Source organism: Globicephala melas, chromosome 15, assembly GCF_963455315.2.
Source record: "Globicephala melas chromosome 15, mGloMel1.2, whole genome shotgun sequence".
Lineage (NCBI taxonomy): Eukaryota > Metazoa > Chordata > Mammalia > Artiodactyla > Delphinidae > Globicephala > Globicephala melas.
The window spans coordinates 17,745,526-17,765,957 of NC_083328.1; the positions used below are offsets into that span (position 1 = coordinate 17,745,526).

The window sequence follows — 20,432 nt, forward strand, 5'->3', positions numbered from 1 at the left end:
CTTGGAGTGACTGCAGGGCCGCAGGAAGGCCCATGTGGCAGAGAGGTGAGAGTGAGGTGGGCAGGGGCGTAGGGCTGGGCAGAGACCAGGTCGCGGAGCGAGTGCCTTGGTGACGGGTTTTATTCTCAGTGTGATGAGTAGTCATTGATGGTTTTGAGTAAAGGGGTGATAGTGAAGCCGAATCTGGTCTCTGCACCCTGACACCAAATTAAATCTCAGAGACAGAGTTTTGGGTGAAGTAGGGAAGAATAGCTTCATTGCTTTGCCAGGCGAAGGGGGCCACAGCAGGCTAGTGCCCTCAAAACTCTGTGTCCTGACCTGGAGCGGGTAGTGAGGAGTTTTATAGTAGTGGTTCAAAGAGGGCGTGGTCAGCTTGTGGACATTCTTCTGATTGGTTGGCGGTGAGGTAACCGGGAGTCAGCCTCATCCACCTTCTGGTTCCAACCGGTCTGGAGTGTACGCGCTTGTGGGCAGCATACAGTTAACTTCTTCCACCAGGTGGGGTTCAGTATCTGCAAAACAGCTCAAAGATATTCTTATGTGTATCCCTTCAGGGGGAACCGGGACGCTGCCCCAGGGCTGCACTGTTGTTTCTTGACTGCTTCTCCCTTGTCTCCCATCCCCTCCCTTCCCTGATTAGCAGCTATTTGAACCTGCTCTTTGGAACTCAGGGAAGGTCAATGGAGGCTGAATGAAGCCTATTACCTGTAACCAAGAAATGGGGCACCCAGAAAGGCTTTTGTGCCCAGCAGCCCCACAGGGTCCTGCTGGTGATCTGGAAGCAGCCGTGGAGGTAATGGGAAGAAGGCAGATTCGGAATAAAGTTTACCTGTGGAGCCAGCAGGACTTGCTGTTGTGTTGCACGTGGGGTGTGGAAGACAGCTAAGGGTTAAGGATGAGTCTTGGCTTTTTCACCTGAATAACCCCAAGCTGAAGGGGCCATTACCGAGATGGGGCAGCCTGCCAGGGGAGTAGCCGTACGTTTGGGTTCCCCTTTGGTTATGTTAAATGTGAAGCATCCAGGCAGAGATAAGCAGGTGATTGTATGTAGGAGCCCGGACCTCCCAGTGGAAGTTAGAATCACCAGCTTGTAGATAACATTTAAAGGCAGAGGACTTGGTGAGATCGCTTTGGGAGTGAGTGTAGCTAGAGAAGCCGTCTGAAAAGCAAATCCTGGCCTTTCTGGCCAGCGCCATTAGGAAGCAGGAGGTAAAGCTAGCAAGAAAGGCAAAAACGGGGAGGCTTTGAGAGGCAGGTGGAAAAGCAGAAGACTGATGTCCTGGACGCTTATGAAAGAAGTATTTTAAGGAGGGAGTGTCCGAGGGAGTGTCCGAGGGAGTGTCCAAGGGAGTCAGATCTTTTTTTTTTAACATCTTTATTGGAGTATAATTGCTTTACAATGGTGTGTTAGTTTCTGCTTTATAACAAAGTGAATCAGTTATACATATACGCATATCCCCATATCGCCTCCCTCTTGCGGATGCAAGAGATGCAAGAGAGGTCTCAACCCTTATCTCTGAGGGAGAATTATTTTGGATGAAGACTGGTATGTATTGGATCCTCACCGCAGCAGAAGGCTCTGTGTCCAAGTACGGGCAAGACTGCATGGGGAAATCTATGGCTTGATTAAGAAACACAGCCACATAAATGGTGGGATCCCACAAGGCAAGGTGTAGGGCCCAGGCTCTGTATGATTAGTCCATAAGAATTCAGGCTAGGCGTGTAGAAACCTGGAGGCCTTCCCCGTGGGTATGTGTCTTCTAGTCTTAATGAACAGTTCTCTGAACCCAATGTCCGGCAAAAACAATGGCTAGTGAAATTGCTCTTGACCAGTGCTTAAGGCATCAAAGGAAGACCACCCATACCCAGTGTAGTTTCGTAGAAAGAGTAGAAGTTTGTAAGATAGACCTGGGTTTGGTTGTTGGGTCCACCACTTACTAACTGTGGCTCTGCATAAGTGACACGGCTGTTCTCAATTATAGTTTCTTCATCAGTAAAGTGGGCATCATGTCAAATGTCATCATAGGGATGTTGGGAGGAGTAAATGAGATAATTCAAGTAACACTTACAGCAAGTTTCAAGCATAGAGTAAGCACTCAGTAAACTAGGTGCTATTATGGGGAGGACAGCTCAGTTCTTGAAGCCTTAGATATACTCACCAATCTACTCAACAGCACTCTGCCTAAGAGTGTAAGAGATGCACTTATTTGCCATCAGAGGACAGGTGGGCAAATACCTAAGTTCTATCTGAAGGAGAATGTTGAAGTGTCAAATGTGAGTTTAAAATATGTCTTCAGTCAAGAGGTAGGGGGCAGGGAGGGACACAAAGCTTGTTGGAGGGAACAAGCAGGATGGCGTTGCTTCACGGCGTTGCACAGATCCCTGTGCCTCCACGGATGTTGAGGTGAATGGGAACTAGGCTCTTCCCAACAGAAGGGCAGCCGTTTACTTCACTTAAAGGAAAGAATGAGATTACATCGACAGCCAAACCGTCACACCGGGAGGCTGATGAAAATAGGGCAGAAAAATGGTCAAGGGGGTCTGCCTTCTTTTTTTTTTTTTTTCTTTCTGTGTTACGCGGGCCTCTCACTGCTGTGGCCTCTCCCGTTGCGGAGCACAGGCTCAGCGGCCATGGCTCACGGGCCCAGCCGCTCCGCGGCATGTGGGATCTTCCCGGACCGGAGCACGAACCCATGTCCCCTGCATCGGCAGGCGGACTCTCAACCACTGCGCCACCAGGGAAGCCCGTGGGTCTGCCTTCTTTGCTCCCCTTTTCGGAGGCAATGAATGGGGGCACAGTCTCCCCAGCTCTTTCAGCTTCATTACTATTCCAGATGGGATGCTCATGGTCTGATCGTGCCAGACCCCTCATTTGCTTGCAGTCACAGGCAGGAACAAGCACAGAATCCTACATCTGACACAATTGCGTTGTGACCCAGCATTCTCCTTACGTTTCCATTGTTCTCTTGACATTTAAGCTTTGTTCATTCTGATCCTGCTGTGTTGTTCTTCCTTCCTGTAGTCTATGGAGCCATTCTCCTTCATACCTCTGGACCTGTGCACTTGGCGTTTCTTCAGCCTGAATTCCTGTTGCCTAAAACTCCCACCTGATCCCCCCTGCCCCAGCCTGATCCCCCTTTCCTAGGCCAGCTCCCAGTTGTACTCTCGATCTTGGCCTTGGGGAGGTCTTACCTGATTTTCTAGCTGCTATTATATGTCCGCCTAGCACCGGAAGTTCCTCTAGCACCTATCCAGTTGAAATTCATTACTTATTGGGGTAGTTATTTGCTTAGTCTCCCGTCCACTTCTCTCTCACTGGTTTATAAACTCCATAGGATAGACAGTGTATTTATTGAAAAAAATAAAAGGTACACTATGCCAGGGATCTTAAAGAGTAAAACAATGGCCAAGGATCGTTGTCTTTCCTCTACCCATAGATACTCATCCATCTTTCCACCCAACTACTCATCCATCTGTCCACCCTTCCATTTATCCATCCATCCATCCATCCATCCACTCTATCTAGTAGTCATTCAGGATGACAGGCTTCTAAAGATTTACTATGTATCAGGCGCTTGGTAGTCACCATGGAGGTTCATTTATACATTCATTGATTCTGCCACCCTTTCAAAATTTATAGGAGATGCACTTATTTGCCATCACAGGACAAGTGGGCAAATATCTAAGTCCTATCTGAAGGAGAATATTGAAGTGTCAAAATGTGAGTTTAAAATATGTTTTCGGTCAAGAGGTAGGGGGCAGGGAGGGACACAAAGCTAAAGGGTTGATACGTCAAACCTGTGAGGTTTTAATCAAGGAGAAGAAACTGCTGGTAAAGCACAGGCAGCCTGAGCAGCGTTAGAGCTGGGCGTGTGCAGCTCCCTGCAGCGGGCAAGCCAGTTCACCTCCGGGGGCTGGGCCAGGGCTCCAGCGCTTAACCTTGCTCGTGGCCATGTGATGGCAGCAGCTGAGGTCACATTAGTTCCAGCCCTCTGACTACATTTCTGCCTTTGTTTCTTTAACTTGGACTTAAGCCCAAGTCATTTCGGGCTAGAGCCCTGATCTTCTCCAAGGACTCCATTTCCTATATTCCTAAACTCCTCGTGGGGGGTCCTGCTCCCCCAAAAGTGACTCCCAAGTCTCTAATAGAGTCGTAAGACTCTGATCACCTGAACTTCAGTGTCACCCTGAGGTCTCCTTCTCCCTGGGTGACCCCAGGACATCCTGGATCGAGTGCGACTTCAGTCCTAGACCTTGTCCCAACTTGGTCTTTCAGATGGGAAGCTGAAAGATGGTTCAACCATTTCAGATGGTTGGAAATGTTCCCCAAAATTCCTTACTTCACTAAATAATTCCTACGTTGTGGAGTAGTTTGGAGGATTCCATGAATTAACACATGTAAAGGGCTTGTAACAGTGCCTGCCATGTCATACCCAATGGTATTACTCTTGCCGTTGCTGTTGTTATCAATCTTCCAGGACACAGTGCTGTAAAGCAGAGTGCTTACCCCAGAGTCACGAGCCCTAATTCTTCCCAGGCCCTGTGATTTGAAGTAAGCCCCTTAATACCCCTGGATCTCAATTTCCCCATCTGAAGTCAACCCAAAGGCCTCTTTAACTTGCCTTGTTTTACACCGGCTTAATTCCCAAAATACTGGAATGGTGTATCAGTTCACTAATACTCTTACAGCAGTAAGTAATTAAAAAACAACAATCAAATCGATTGAAGCAAAAGGGGATTTTTTTTTTTTTTGGTTTACAAAGTGACGTCACTAGGACTACATTTCCGTCCTCTTCTTGGTTTTCCTTTTCTCTGTATTGGCTTCCTTCTCAGGCAGGCTCTTCCCAGGTGCTGGCAAGCTTTGGGTTTTCAGTCTTCCATCCTAGTAACAACAGGTGGAAGACAGTGGTTTTCTTTCTTTTCTTTTTAAATTTAAAATTTTTATTTTTTTGAAAAAAATTTCCAGTTTTATTGAGATATAATTGACGTACAGTCAGTGCCTTTTTTCCCAATCATCTATTAAAAATCCCAGGATTTGCTTCTCCAGGACTCAACTGGGCCATGTGCCCACCCCTGAAACTATCACTGTGACCAGGATGAGGGTGGTCCACGTTGCATACCAAGCCTTGAAGTTGATGATGGGAGTGGGTGCCATTAGCCTCAGCTGATTGGGAGATGGAAGGGGCGGAGCCCCACAGGCAAACTGGAGTACTGTACCAGAAGAAGGAGGGATGGTTGCAGGGTAGATAAAACAACAGATGTCTGTAAAAAGAGCACGTGAATGAAGCGTGCCCTGCCCTGGCCCTGGCCCATCTCTCTGGAACCTTCCCTCATCCCATTCCCTGAATGTGATTTTCTTTTTCTCAGCTTCCCTTCTTTTGCCAGAACATCTCTTACCCTCATCTGTTTACTGAGCAATTTTTCACACTTAAGAATTTCGGGGAACTGATGCTCATCGCTACAGGAAGAGTTCGTTGTTCTTCTGCGCTCCCGTGATGCTGTGCTTTGATGTACAACGTGGAGCCTCTGATGATGTAATGTGACTCCTTATTTCCGTGCCTGTCTCCCCTACTAAATCGTGAGCCTCGGGGACAGTGACTGTTGCGATTTACCTTTGTAGCTCTAGTGCTTGGAGTCATTGTGGTGCATAGTAGGCACTTAATAAATGTTTCTTGCATTAAAAGGATTCAATCAAGCTGCAATTTATCTAAGCCTTGCCAGTGTCCCCCCTCGCACATCATTTCCCTGTGTCCTAGAGGAGGGCGGGAAGATCAATGTGACAATATTACAAAGGCCTGGGAGAGCAGGGCAGCCAGTGAATACGAGGTTTTGTCATTAGTGGCATATTGCTTATTGAGACCCTGGCACATTGCGTCTGCCGGGGGGTTGGACAAGAGGATTGGAGAGTCGTGATCAGAATGCCAAAGTGGAAAAGAGTTCGGTTGGCAGATGCTGAAGACATTGGCTAAAAAGCCCATAAAATTTACATTGGATTAGCAGGTGAAAGATTATGTGACCATTGCAACAATTCCTTCTTGGCATATGAACATCTCATTTATAAAAATATTGATTCCACTTCTTTGGACAAAATTGATTAATTATATTTTGAGAGAGAAAAATCATTTCCAGGTCTCTGCAGGGGTTGCCTTGTCTCATCTTGTGGTGTCCTGGTCCCCAGACTGCTGAATAGCCTTATTTTTCAAGACTGCAGCTTCTTCCTGCCTGGAAATGGGGGCCCACAGTCTATAAGAAAATAGGAAGAATGTGTCTCTGAGAATTTCTTAGGCCAGCTGTGAAAATAAATAGTCTAAGCATAGAATATCGAAGTCTTAAGAATAGAAAGCATCTTAGAAATTATCTAACTTAGGGGTCCTTGACTTTCAAGTCTTACAACCCATCAATCATTGCATTTTAGGGGAGGATGGGCCAGGAAAGTGGAAAATCCAAAACACATTAAAATTCTACTTTCCTGTCATTAAAAGCCCTGTGAGTGTTCTCTGGAAAATTAGAACACTATAGAAAAAAGAAGAAAATAAAAAATGGTCTTCCATTATCCTGTCACATTAAGAAAATCACTGTTAATATTTTAAAGTATGTATTTTCAGTAATGCTTTTTTTTTTTTTTTTTTTACAATATTAGAATGATTCTCTACATATTACTTTGTGGCCTGGTCTTTCATTTATTATGAAACATTGTGGTGACTTCTTCTTGCTGTTTGCCTTTTACAACATGATTTTTAATGGATGGGTAATATTTTTTCATATATTTGTATAATAATGTCTTTATCCATTGTTGGATATTTAATATGCCTCTAGTTTTCTTGTTTTGCTATTTAAAAATCGAATGTAATTAGCATTGTGGTATATAAAGCTTGCGTGGGTCTCTAGATATATCCTTAGGCTATGTCTCCTTGAGGGGGAATTGCTGGAGCAAAGCCTGTTCCAATTTTCAGGATTTTGATATGTGTTTAAAACTGTCTTCCACAAAATATGCATCCATTTATACTTCTGCTAATAGTTATTTTCTTGTGCCCTTGCTGAGGCACGATATTAGCATCATTAAAAAAAAACAACTGCCAACTTGATAGCCAAAGAAGTGTCTCATTTTTCATTGTTTCTTTTTATAAATGGCTTTATTGAGATATAATTCACATACCATATAATTCACTCATTTAACATGTACTCTTCAGTGTTTTTAGTTTATTTATAAGGTTGTGCAGCCATCACTACAAACTAACTTTAAAACATTTTCGCCCCCTCAAAAACAAACCCTGTACCCATTAGACTCATTCCTTGTTTCCTCTCTCCTCCCAAGACAAGCACTAATCCATTTTCTGTAACTATATTTGCCCATTCTAAACATTTCATATAAATTCCACTTCATATATATTCTAGAATCATACATTATATTGTCTTTTGTGACTGGACTGTTTTTTCACTTAGTATAATGTTTTTAAGGTTCATCTGCATTGTAGCATGTAGCAGCACTCCATTCCTTTTTACGGCTGAATAATATTCTATTCAATGGATATACCACATTTTATTTACCCATTCATTAGTTGATGGACATTTGGGTTGTTTCCACCTTTTGGCTATTATGAATAATGTGCTATGAACATTCATATAGAAATTTTTCTGTGGATGTATGTTTTCATTTCTCTTGGGTATAAACCTAGGATTGCAATCACTGGGTCACAGGGTAACTCTACAGATTCAACTTTTTGAAGAACTGCTAGGCTGTCTTCCAAAGCAACTGCACTCTTTTACATCACTACCAGCAATAAACGAGGGTTCCAATTTCTCCGTATCCTTGCCAACACTTACTGTCTTTCCTTTTTCTCAGATTTATTTTTTATTGAGGTAACATTGGTTTATAACATTATATAAGTTTCATGTCTGTCTTTTTGATTACAGTTATCCTCGTGAGTGTGGAGTCGTATCTCATTGTGTTTTTGATTTGTATTTCCCTGACGGCTAATGACATCGAGCATCTTCTCATGCACTGGGCGGCAATTTGTATAGCTTCTTTGGAGACAGTCTATTCCGGTTCTTGTCCATTTTGGAATTGGGTTATTGTCTTTTTATTTTTGAGTTGTATGAGTTTTAAATGTTTTGGATAAAAATCATATATATCAGATATATGATTTGTAAATATTTCCACTCAAATTGTGAATTGTCTTCTCACTTTGTTGATGATACCCTTTGCAGCATGAAGTTTTAAATTTTTATGAAGTCCAATTTATCTATTTTTTTCTTTTGCCTATTGTCCTTTTGGTGTCATAGCTAAGAAACCATTGCCTAACCCAAAGTCAGAAAGATTTTCTTCCATGTTTCCTTCTAGGAGTTTGATAGAGTTGGATCTTACATTTAGGCCTATTGTATAAAAAAGTGAGTATTGAGGTTGCATATTCACAATTTGTCTTTTGTGAACTTTCTGCTTATTTGCCTTGTTCATTTTCCCATTAGGCTGGTTTTTATCTTACTGATTTTCATAAGTAATTTATATATTGGTTGTTGGCACTTTGTCTTATTTGCTGCAATTTTATTTTCTGGTTTGTATTTTGCCTCTTAATTTTGCTTGTTGTGTAAAGTTACTTTTAAAAATTATTATTTTTTAACCATATAATAAGCAAAGAGACCAGATTCCTTGTTATAGGGATTTAAAAAAAAAAAAAGGATTTCCTCTTTAGGCCACATCTGTGACTGAGCTTGTGCCTGCATCACAGGATTGTGACCCTCCCACCATTTCCTGGTAAAGAATGGGTAATCTCAGATTACAAGCAACTAATAAAAGATGGAAATTTGGAGTTGTGGTCAGGAACATAGACTTTGTCTCAAGGCATAGTTTGGTTCAAATCCTGTTTCCCATATTTACTAGCTGCATGACCTTGGGTAGAGTATTGACCTATTTGAGTTTATTTTCCTCATCTGTAAATTTGGGATGATAATCCCTTATTACAAAGTTTATTGTAGAGAGTCACTGAAGGAGTATTTGTGGTACTGACAGTGTGACTGACTAGAAACTTAAAGACAGTGCCACTGGAAACATCTAGAAGTGCTGAAAATAGGTATACTTTTAAATGAATAAATGAGTTTGCAGACAATAAAGGGGATCCTTAATTGGCTGAAAACTAGAAGAATAAGCATGTAAATGGGCAGTGTGACCATCTTGGGTGGGGTGTCAATCTTAGCAACTTAGGGAGGTGGGTTTTAATATCCAGCGAGGACAAGAGACAAGGTTTTTAGCCACACAAAACCTTGAGGTGGGATGTTGAAACTGAGGCCACACCTACAGTAAAACAGAACCCTTAAAAAGGCTGCATCTTCTGAGAGAGTAGACAAAAAAATCCACCTGCCAGTAAAGGGGCAAGACAACAAGTTTGTCTATTTCCATCTGATGTCTGGGTAGGAAAAGTCCCTGTATATCTTCAAAACCACAGGCTGGCTGTTCCTCACATACATTTGAGATTCAAATTTATACTGAGAACACTCAAGCTGAGAAAATGAAACAGCAGTCTCAGATTTTTCTTTTCTGGAAGTTTTTACTGACTATGGAAGAAGAGAGAACATTCTCCACTCATTTCTGTGACAAAACATCGACACCCAAAGCTAACAAGGACAGCATAAGAAAGCAAGATTACAGGCCAATCACATGGGTGAACGTAGATGGAAAAAGCCCAAAGTTTTATCAAAAAAGAACTCATCAATACATTAAACAGATAATATGTAATGTCTGATTTGGCTTTATTCCAGGGATGTGAGTTTGGATCACATTAGAAAGTCGATTAATGTCATTCATCCCATTCACAGATTAAAGGAGAAATATCTTGTGATAATTTCAGTATATATAGAAAAAACTGATAACATTTCTTAGCAAAAGAAGAATAGAAGGGAATTTCTCTTAGACTGCTATAAAAATATTCTAAGAAACCTTGCATTTAAAGAAAAATTGAAGAAAGCATTCCCTTTAAGATCAGGAACAGGAAAGTAATATCTATTGTCACTACTTGTATTCAGTGTTGTACTGGAAGTCCTAGACAGCACAGTAATGTGAGAAAAGAAATAAAAGCTATAAAGATAGAGATGAAGAAAAATTCAGTATTCCCAAAATGGTATGATTATGTAGAAAACACAAAAGAGTCTACAGATAAATTCTTAGAATTAGTAAGAGAATTTAACACAACTCTTGCACAAAAATTTAATCTATAAAAATAAATGGCATTGGTAGTTACCAGCCATCAATAGGTAGAAACTGTAATAAAATATGTACCATTTATAATAGTATCTATAAAGAAATAGAAATCTAAAGATTTGTAAGAAACCTTTAAGGAGAAAATTATAAAATGTTATTGGAAGATGTTAAAGGAGACATAAAGGGATATTTTATGCTCATGGATAAGAAGACAGTTTCACAAAGCTGCCAGTTCTTCCCAAGTTGATCTGAAAAGTCAATGCTATTCTCATTAAGAGTCCAACAGGATTTTTTTTTCTTTGTAGCATTTTATGCTAATACTAAATTTTATGGAAGAGTAAAGGGCTAAGAATAAGATACCCATAAAGGGGAAAAATGAGAGGAAACCTGGCTTACTTCATATTAAGAACTAGTATAAAATTATTGGTTAAAATCATGAAAAAGCTGTACTAAGTAAGACAGTGTAACAATGAGATGGACGAGTCATTGTATCCCTCCCTCATACTATACACAAAAGTAAATTCCAGCTGGGTTAAAGATTTAAATGTGAAAGGCAAACATAACATCTTTTAGAAGACAATATTGGAGAATATATTTGTGACTATGCATCAGGGAACAATATTTTGAAAACAATATGTGGGAAGTATAAATCATAAAGGGAGAAATGAATAAACTTGACTGCATAAAAATTCCTGTTAAAAAAACCAACACACAAAGATGAGAGTTAAAATAAAAACCAAAATCTGGGAGAAGATATTTGCAACAAGATTGGTAAAAGATGAGTATTAGGCAAAATAAAGAACTACAAGTCAGCATGAATAAGACAAATAATCAGATTGAAAAATGGATAATCAACTTATAAAGGCTATCACAGAAGTGGAAATACAAATGTCATTAAACACTGAAGAAGATGGTCAACTTCATTAATATTCTGAGAAATAAAAATTAAAACAACCATAAGATTTCATATCATACTTCCTAATTGGCCAAACTCCCCCCCACCAAAAAACAAACAAACAGACAATATCAGTTGTTGGTGAGGCCATGATGGCAAATCTTACACGTTTCTGGTGGGAGGATAAATTTATAAATTTATAACTGCTTTGGAAAACACTTTGGCTTTCTCTGATAAAGATGATGGGCAGCATGAGTTGCATACAGGAATGTACGTAGCAACCCCTTTTAATAACAGCAGAAGGACTGGAAATACTTATCAGCATTGGAATGGAAACGCAAATTTTGGTACATACAATGAGATTCTAAACAGTAGTGAAAATGGACTACAGCTACAAGTAACAACAAGGATGAATCTCAAAAACATAATACATTGAGTGAGAAAAGCAAATTGTCAATGAATAATACAGTATGGTTCTATTGATTTAAAGTTCAAAACCCACGAAAAGCGCTTCCCTGGTGGCGCAGTGGTTGAGAGTCCGCCTGCCGATGCAGGGGACACGGGTTCGTGCCCTGGTCTGGGAAGATCCCACATGCCGCAGAGCGGCTGGGCCCGTGAGCCATGGCCGCTGAGCCTGCGTATCCGGAGCCTGTGCTCCGCAACGGGAGAGGCCACGGCAGTGAGAGGCCCGCGTATCGCAAAAAAAAAAAAAAAAAAAAGAGCATGAGATGTAATATTTTTCATCCAAAAGCATCAAGTACCAAAATCCAAGAGCAAACATACATAACGGTGAAATTTAAGCAGCATTTTCTTTAGAGCTGGCAATGGAACAAGTATGCCTGCATTTCTGCTTCTAGTCCATATTTTTGCTACTTTAAAAAACAGATTTGTTGAAGCATAATTGATATTTAGTAAATTGCACATAAGATTGGATATATGTGCACACACATGAAATCACCATCACAATCAAGATAAGGAACATGTTCATGACCCCTCGAATCTTTCCTTGTGCTTTTTGTAATTCCCCCTCCTGCCTGTCCTTGCCTGCCATACATCCCCGACCCCAGGCAACCACCGATCTGCTTTCTGTTGCTATAGATTGCTGCTCACTTTTAACGAATTCAGTACCGATGAAATAATACAATATGTGCCTTTTGCATCTGCCTTCTTTTATTCAAATAACCGCCTTAAAATCTATCCATGTTGTATCATGCATAAGTAGTTCACTCCTTTTTATTGCTGGGAAGTATTCCATCCTGGGTATACCACAGTTTGTTTATCCATTCATCTGTTGAACATTTGTATTGTTCCCAGCTTTGACTATTTCAAATAAAGCTCCTGTGAGCATTTGTATACAAGTCCTGTATACACATGTGCTTTCAGTTCTCTTGTATAAATACCTAGGAGTGGAATGGCAGGATCATAAGTAAGGTGTATGTTTCACTCTTAAGGGACTGCCAGACTGTTTTCCAAAGTGCCTGGAGCCATTCCACATTCCTATATTCCCATTAGTGTATGAAATTTCCAGCTGTACCACATTCTTGTCAACACCTGGCGTGGTTAGTCTTTAAAATTTTAGACATTCTAATAGGTGTGTACTGGTATTTCATTGGGGTTTCATTGTGTTTCTCTAATGACTAATGATGTTGAGCATCTTTTCATGCTTATTTGCCAGCTATATCTTCTTGGGTAAAGTATCTGTTCAAATTTTTTATCAAATACTGCTTTCATTTTGTTTTCTTATTATATGTTCTGGATGCAATCTTAAAAAATCAAGAATGTGATTTGCAAGTAATTTCTCTGTATTTTGTCTTTTATTCTTTTCATAGTCATTTTAAAAGCTTTATTGAGGTATACTGTATATATCTTGAAATTCACCTATTCTGAGTACAGAACTGAATTATTTTTAGTACATTTACAGACCTGTGTGATAACGTCACAATTCAATTTTAGAATATTTCATCACCAATAAAGATCCCTTCTGCGTATTTGCAGACATTCCCTGTTCCCACCTCTAGCTCCAGGCAACCACTAATCTTATTCTGACTCTTTGGATTTGCCTTTTCTGGACATTTTATATAAGTGGAGTCTTACAGTGTGTGGTGATGGGTCTGGATTCCTTCACTTAGCATAACGTTTCTGAGGTTCATCTACGTTGTTGCATGTATCAATAGTTCATTGTTTTTTATTTCTGAATGGTATCCATCAGTTGATGAACATTTGAGCTGTCTCAAGTTTTGGGCTATTATGAATAATGCTGCTATGAGTATTTGGGTTTAAGTGTTTGTCCAGATATAATCTTTTATTTCTCTTGGGTAGATACCTCGGAGTGGAATTATAGCATGTTATGTTAAATTTATGTTTAGGGGCTTCCCTGGTGGCGCAGTGGTTGAGAGTCCGCCTGCCAATGTAGGGGACACGGGTTCGTGCCCCGGTCTGGGAAGATCCCACATGCCGCGGAGCGGCTGGGCCCGTGAGCCATGGCCGCTGGGCCTGCGCGTCCGGAGCCTGTGCTCCGCAGCAGGGGAGGCCACAACAGTGAGAGGTCCGCGTACCGCAAAAAAAAAAAAAAAAAAAAATTATGTTTAAATTTTTGAGGATCTGCCAAACCTTTCTTCCCGAAAGTGGCTGCATCATTTTACATGCAATAATTTGGGGTTCCAGTTTCTTTATAAGCTTCCGAATAGTTGTATTATCTGTGTTTTTGATGATTTCCATTATAATCAATGTGAAATCATGTCTCATGGTGCTTTGAATTTGATTTCATTAATTGTTCATTATATACAACATCTTTTCATGTGTTTATTGGCCAATTGTATATCTTCTGTGGCAAAATGTCTACTCATATATTTCGTACATTTCAATTTCAGCTGCTATTTCTTCAAATATTTTTTATTCTCCATTCTTCCTTTCAGGTACTCCAATTTCATGTATATCAGGGAAATTAACATTGTCTTACAGCTCACTGAAGTGCTGTCTATTTTTTAAAAGCCTTGCGTCTTATTGCAGGTAGTTTCTTTTACCGTTTCTTCAGTTTCACTAATCTTTTCTTGCGCCATGTCTTGTCTGTTGTTAATCCATCCCATCGAGTGTAATTTTTCATCTCAGACATCTTAGTTTTCATCTCTAGCAGTTGATTTGGTGGTTTCTCTTTGTTCCATGTGCTTAATTAACCTCTTCCATGTTTTCTCTAGCTTCTATTTATAAATTCCATCAGCTGTATCTGTTCTGCATCGCTTTTGATTAGTTGATTATTTTCCTTATTATGGGTTGTATTTTCTTGCGTATTTGTATGCTCAGTAATTTTTGAGTGCCACTTTTGATTTTGAATTCCACCTTGCTGTGACTAGATATTTTCCTTTCCGATGACTACTTTGAGCTTTGTTCTTACGTGTAATTACATTACTTGAAACCTATTTGATCCTTTTGTGTCTTGCATTTAAGCACTGTTAGGCAGGGCCAGAGCAGCTTTTAGGGCTAATTGTGCCCCACCACTGTGACAAAATCCTTCTGGTACTCTACCCAGTGCTCTGTGAATGATGAGGTTTTCTGACGTGGCTGGTGACGATAGGCATTCTTTCCTGGTCTTGTGTAGTTCCTGAGTATTATATGTCTTAATCCTTTATGGTGGTTCTTTACTTAACTTTGGGGAGGGGGTGACGGTTTGTCACATTCATGAGCTGATCAGTACTCAGCTGAAGACTCACTGGGGGCCTTCCGCAGATTTCCGAAGATCTCTGAATAGCCCTGTGAACTCTAGCCACATTGGGTTCCTAGTCTCTCAGCCTCATCTTCTTGTCTCAGGTGGATCTGATTCTGCCTGGGGTCACCACCCCCTCATGCTGCAGCCTGGAAACTTTCTCCTGGCGGTAAGTTGGGCCAATCCAGAGCCTACCTGGTTTGTTTCCTGTCTCTCAGAGGTCACTGACCTTCTTTGACTAATTCCAATATCTTGAGAACCATTGTTTCATAAAGTTTTAAATGACTTTTTTAGATGTTTCTGAACGTCTAAAAAATGTGAGAAGGTAAATCCAATTCCTGTAGCTCCATCTTGGCCAGAAAAGGAAGTGCTTCTATTCAGTATTGAACTGAGGGAACAATGATAGTGTAACAAAACACACACACACACACACACACATACCTGCACACATACACACAAAGAAATAAAAGGTATAAGAGTTGTAAAGAAAGCAATGAGGCTGTCATTATTTGCAGTTAATGTGATTACACAGAAAAATGCTACAGAAAAAAAAAGAAAAATGCTACAGAATATAGTCATATTAATAACAAATATAAGAGTTCAGTGAGTTGCTTAATATACAGAAAAAATCAATATACAGAAAAAAATCAATTGTGTTCTTAAACACCAGTCGAAACAATTAAAAACAGTAATTAAAAAGATTCAATGTACCATAACAACAAAACCTATAAATTAATTAATATCCAGCAGAGGACAGACACAAAATTTGTGGAGCAAAATATAATATCCTTCTGAAAAATATATGAGAAGACCTAAAAAAATGGGAAAACCATGCTGTGTTCATGGATCAGAAAAATCGCAGTTCAGATGTCAATTCGTTACACATTTAGCTATAAATTTATGCAATTGATATTTAAATATCCAAATGCTTAATATTAATTATTTTAGTGGAACTTCACAAGAAGGACCATAAAACCGGTGTGGAAAAGTAAAGGCTAAGAAGATCACGGCAATTTTGAAGGAGAAAAATCAAGAGAGAACGTTTCCTTCTTTGACATCAAGATTCACTGTGAAGTTGCTCTGTCGGTAAGTGTCCAGTCAAGGGACAGAAACCACACCAGCTGTTTTAACAGAGTTTAATATAAGGAACTGTAAACCGGTTGTAAAATTGTTGGTTAGGTAAATAAAAGGCAATAAAGGACACAAAGATAGCACAAAGACAGCAACTACAGGAATTACTTACAGCTCTGGGACTAAGGGACAAAGGAAAATGGTTGGAATGATGACTTTCGACTGAATCTCTGTTGGGAAATGGTAAATAAGTTATGGTTTATTCACTGTAGGATATGATATCACAGTTTGGATGAATGAATGAGACTCATGTATCAATACAGATAAATTAAGAAAAATATGTTTGAAGGAAGAACAAGTTTTAAAGGCTATTACATGTAATATTTTAAAACATGCAAAAATTTTAACATATACACATATATGTATAGTACACGCATATAAATATATATAATTTAGTGTATGCTTATATAGAAAAATTCAATGAACATTAACATATGTGTGGTTCATTCACAGCGATTCAGTATTAAGTTTACCTCTGAGATAGGACAGAAATAGAGAAAAGAATAAAAGGTATTGATGAAGAGGAGTTTACTAGCGTCTGTAACATTCTGTTTCTTTAAAAAGTGTTTGAAAGTAATATGGTGAAATGTTAACATCTGTTTAATCTTAGGGTATATGTGTCTGACACATTATTTTCTGTGTGTTTGAACAGAACTAGGAAAAGGAAAAGGTTAAATGAGATAATGTACCCAAAGCACCGAGGTGACATGGGGTTATTATAATTGTGATTATTGAACTGACTGCCCCAGGTCATGGCCGTTGGATGCAGAGGAAGCCGCATGTCACATTTAGGGTTGGTCGTGCTGGCTGAAAGAGACAGAATCCTATAGGATTTCAGAAAACTGTCACCCCTAGGTCCCTCTGCTACCTGGTAGCACCACTAATTTAGGACAACATTGTCAATGCTGAAATGTCGTTTTATAGTGGAAACTAAAACTCAGAGGAGAAGAGTAATCGGTGCACAGGAACCCAACCAAATAGCCTTTATCACGGAGCTGCGGCCACTTTTAATTTTACCTCCCAGTTGTCTTTCTAGCCAAGACACAGAATGAAAGATGGAGCTGCTGTTGGAATCAGCCAGATGTGAGTTTGAACATGAGTTCACGTTGCATAGATCAACCCATTCTTCTTCTTAAAGTCTCAGTTTCCTTAACAACGAAAATATTGGGAAGATAGGAGTGAGTCCATGGGGATGCTGTGGAGCTCTGTGGGTTAGCACACCGTAAGTCTCCAGGCTTACAGAGGCAGTCACTTCTGGCCCACCACTTCGCCTTCCTTGGTGGAGTGGACGACCCAGTGGATTATCTACTCTCCTTTCTTCACCAGAAGAATCCCAATTTCCTCACTCATTTTCTGTCCTTCAGTCAGCATATATCACTCTGGCTCCAGAACCGAACCTGAGTCCCAGAACCGAGACCCAGAGCTCCAAACTGCACCGATAAATTGGCCCTGGAACTTTCCAGGAGCTACTGGAAAAGAGAAACACTCTTTCCATTAGGGCTTCCGAGCTGGTAGGATGTGAGTCTGGATCTTTTGTTAGCTACCTCACCATCCTGAGAGTAGAATCTGCTAGAGAGTGAAGACAGCACAAGAGAAAAAGACGTAAGAGACCAGGAGATAGAATTCTTATGACATAGTTAAAACTCCTGGATCTAGCCACACCTGAAACCTGATTGAACCTTTCAGTTACATGAGCTAGTAAGTCCCTCCCCCCCACCTCTCCCTTGCTTCCTTTTTTCCTTTGTTTTGTTTTGTTCCCTATAGAACAGCAAATGATCTAACGTCTTCAAGTTATGCCTCCTGGATAATCTTTCCTGAGGGTCAACGCCTAACTCTCCAGCTATGACATAAGTCCCTTTCATGCAAAGTATTTAGGGGGACATAGAGCAAATTCTGTTCTGTAATTCTTTCAGCATGTGAGAGCCAGGTGGTGATGCTGCCGCATTAACCCACAGTGCAGGCAAGCATCTGCAGAGTCTTCTAGCTGCTTAGATGAGACAGCCTGACGGATGGCAGGACTCCTGGTGTTCTGTTAGCTATTCTGGCAGCTGGAACGCACAGGTAGAGAAGAATGACTTGCCCAGCTGAACTGTTCCCAGGTCCTTTCAGCCATAAGTGCAGATTCCTGCAATTTTCAGAACCAGCTTTATTCCATCCCATCACCTGGCTGGTTCAGGGAAGAGGCAGCTTTTCTACCAGTAGGATTCAGAATTATTTTGCTGTCACAGCCAGGTGACTGTGTCAGAGATGAGCCCTAGGTACGTGCAAGTGCAGCCTTTCTGTGGCGTAGAGTGGTTAAAGTATGGGCTTCGGAGTCAGAAAACCCTGAGGCCCGTAATATTCTTTTCACTACATACGAGCCTTGTGCTCCTGCCTCTCAAAGCCTTGGTCTCTTTGTCTATAAAATGTGGCAAATAAGAGTATCTACCTCCTGGGGTTGTAGTGAGGGTTAAAGAAGACCACATGGGTAAAGCACTTAGCACATGGCCTGGCGTGCCTCAAACATTATATTAATCATCATTATAATACTGATAATAACTGTCTCACTTTTCTCCACTGTGACTATAGTGCTTCCAATCTGTCTGTTCCCAAAGGTCACAGGTAGAACCCTGAAATTATGGAAAGGGCGAGTGGGCTTGTCCCTGGGGGTGGCAAGAGGGGGGAGGGAAGCATATAAGCCCCATTTCAAGCCACGCTAAGAGGGCCGTCTGGGGGTGCAGCATATTTCCCCAGGTGAAGGTGAGGGCTGCTCTATGGAAGAGGAGAAGGGATGCCAGGGACAGAAGTAACCTCTCAGGATTGGCATTCTGTCCCCATCTAGGTCACAGCAGGCCCAGTGGGCCAATGGCAACCCTTCTACAACAGGTCCCTCTGCCAGGACCTGTCCATCAAATGCTCTGACAGAGCCCTTTGTTCTTGTCACCTGCAGTCAAATAACCCTGGTGCGGAGGGAGTGAGAGCTGGGCGGCAGCATCAGTTTCCCCAGAAATCCTATCCCAGCGTTGCTTGGTACCCCGAGAGCAGGGGAAGCTGGGTCCTGGTGGTTCAGGGAGCAAAATGGTTACGTGTCCTGGTTGCGTGGTGGGTACAAATCTCATCTCATCACCTTAGCAATGTAAGACATAGAGTCTAAACAATTATGTGGCTGAGCTTGACTCGGATGGTAGGAACTGAACCTCGGTCAGGTGGGCGTCTTTCTTCTCCCAGGGTCTTGCCCAAGTCTGGAGGTGCCCAGATCTCAGCGGGGTTCGGTGGGAGCGCGGAGGAGGGAGCATTTGGACTTGGTGCTGTCATCTGTCTGTTGGTTCCCCTGTGCTGTGTGTGGTCCCTTCTGCTCTGGTCTTTGGTCCCTACTGGTTGCTGCTGTGTCGTTTTTCACACCCAGCTTCAAGTCTGCTTTAGCTCACATCTTTCCACACCTCCCTTCTCTCCATCCAGGGTGCATGGGAACATTCTGTGGTCCTCATTCTGGGTGGGGTCACAGGGCCTCCTTCACAGACTGCACACAGGTGGTTTTTCGGCTCTCACTCTGGCTTGGTGTAGGGAGATCAGGGGATCCTGCTGTATTCTGGGACTTCCCTCCTGGGATAGACAGCATGGTTCCTCTCTCTTTTGGGGTCCCCACAGGTATCTTGGGGTTCTGTAATTTTCCCAACCATTACTCTGAACTTGGCCGTGGGGAAAGGGCACATAGCCCCTTCTCATTCACTCACCAAAGTCACACTCTAATTCTAATTCTCTAATTCTAATAATTAATAATAATTCTAATTCTAATAATAATTATAATTCTAATTCCCTCTAATTCTCCTCTCTCTGCCAAGCCTGCCAAATGTTTATCTGGTCTGGGAGTGTGTCTTTGTATGCTTTTGAGATGCTTACCTTACTATACGTTCATCTAAGGTCTTTCCACTCTCTGGTCTTTGTGCTCAGATCTGCCAGAGCTCCGACATCCCTCCTCTGAGGCAGGATGTTGGACACCCTCGATGCTCTGTGAATGGAGGAGGCCTCTCTGGGCCGCAGGCATTTCTAGGAATGGAGGAAAAAAAGGGTACACATCGATTAACATATCAAAGCTTTATTCCCCCAGCGCCTGAAAAAGATTTTGGCACAGAAGGAACTCCTTACTTCAGCTTCACGCAGATGGTTTTCTTTGGAGATCAGTTCCTGGACCACAGTTTGGATTTTTGGGAGAGGAGGATGGAAAGTTTTATCTCTTTTTAAAAAAATATTTATTTATTTGGCTGTGCCGGGTCTTAGTTGTGGCACGCGGGGTCTTCGTTGCTGCGTGCGGGATCTTAATTGTGGCGTGTGGGCTCTTAGTTGCAGCCTATGGGATCTAGTTCCCTGACCAGGGATCGTACCCAGGCCCCCTGCATTGGGAGCCTGGAGTCTTAACCACTGGACCACCAGGGAAGTCCCAGAAATTTTTATCTTAAATGATGTAATTATAATGTTGCATCCCTCAACTCCCTAAGTCACCTCATGCTCTACCAGAGGGGTGGCCAATACATTAA

At 41.5% G+C, this 20,432-nt stretch overlaps 1 long non-coding RNA gene across 1 annotated transcript in view; it reads left to right on the forward strand.

Annotated features, from left to right (window-relative positions):
• Positions 1 to 20,432, forward strand: part of LOC132593502 (uncharacterized) — a 197,487-nt gene that overhangs the window by 137,289 nt on the left and 39,766 nt on the right. Inside the window, exon 4 of the long non-coding RNA XR_009559109.1 lies at positions 15,736 to 15,873. This is a non-coding gene — a long non-coding RNA (uncharacterized lncRNA). The remainder of the gene's footprint in view (positions 1 to 15,735; positions 15,874 to 20,432) is intronic.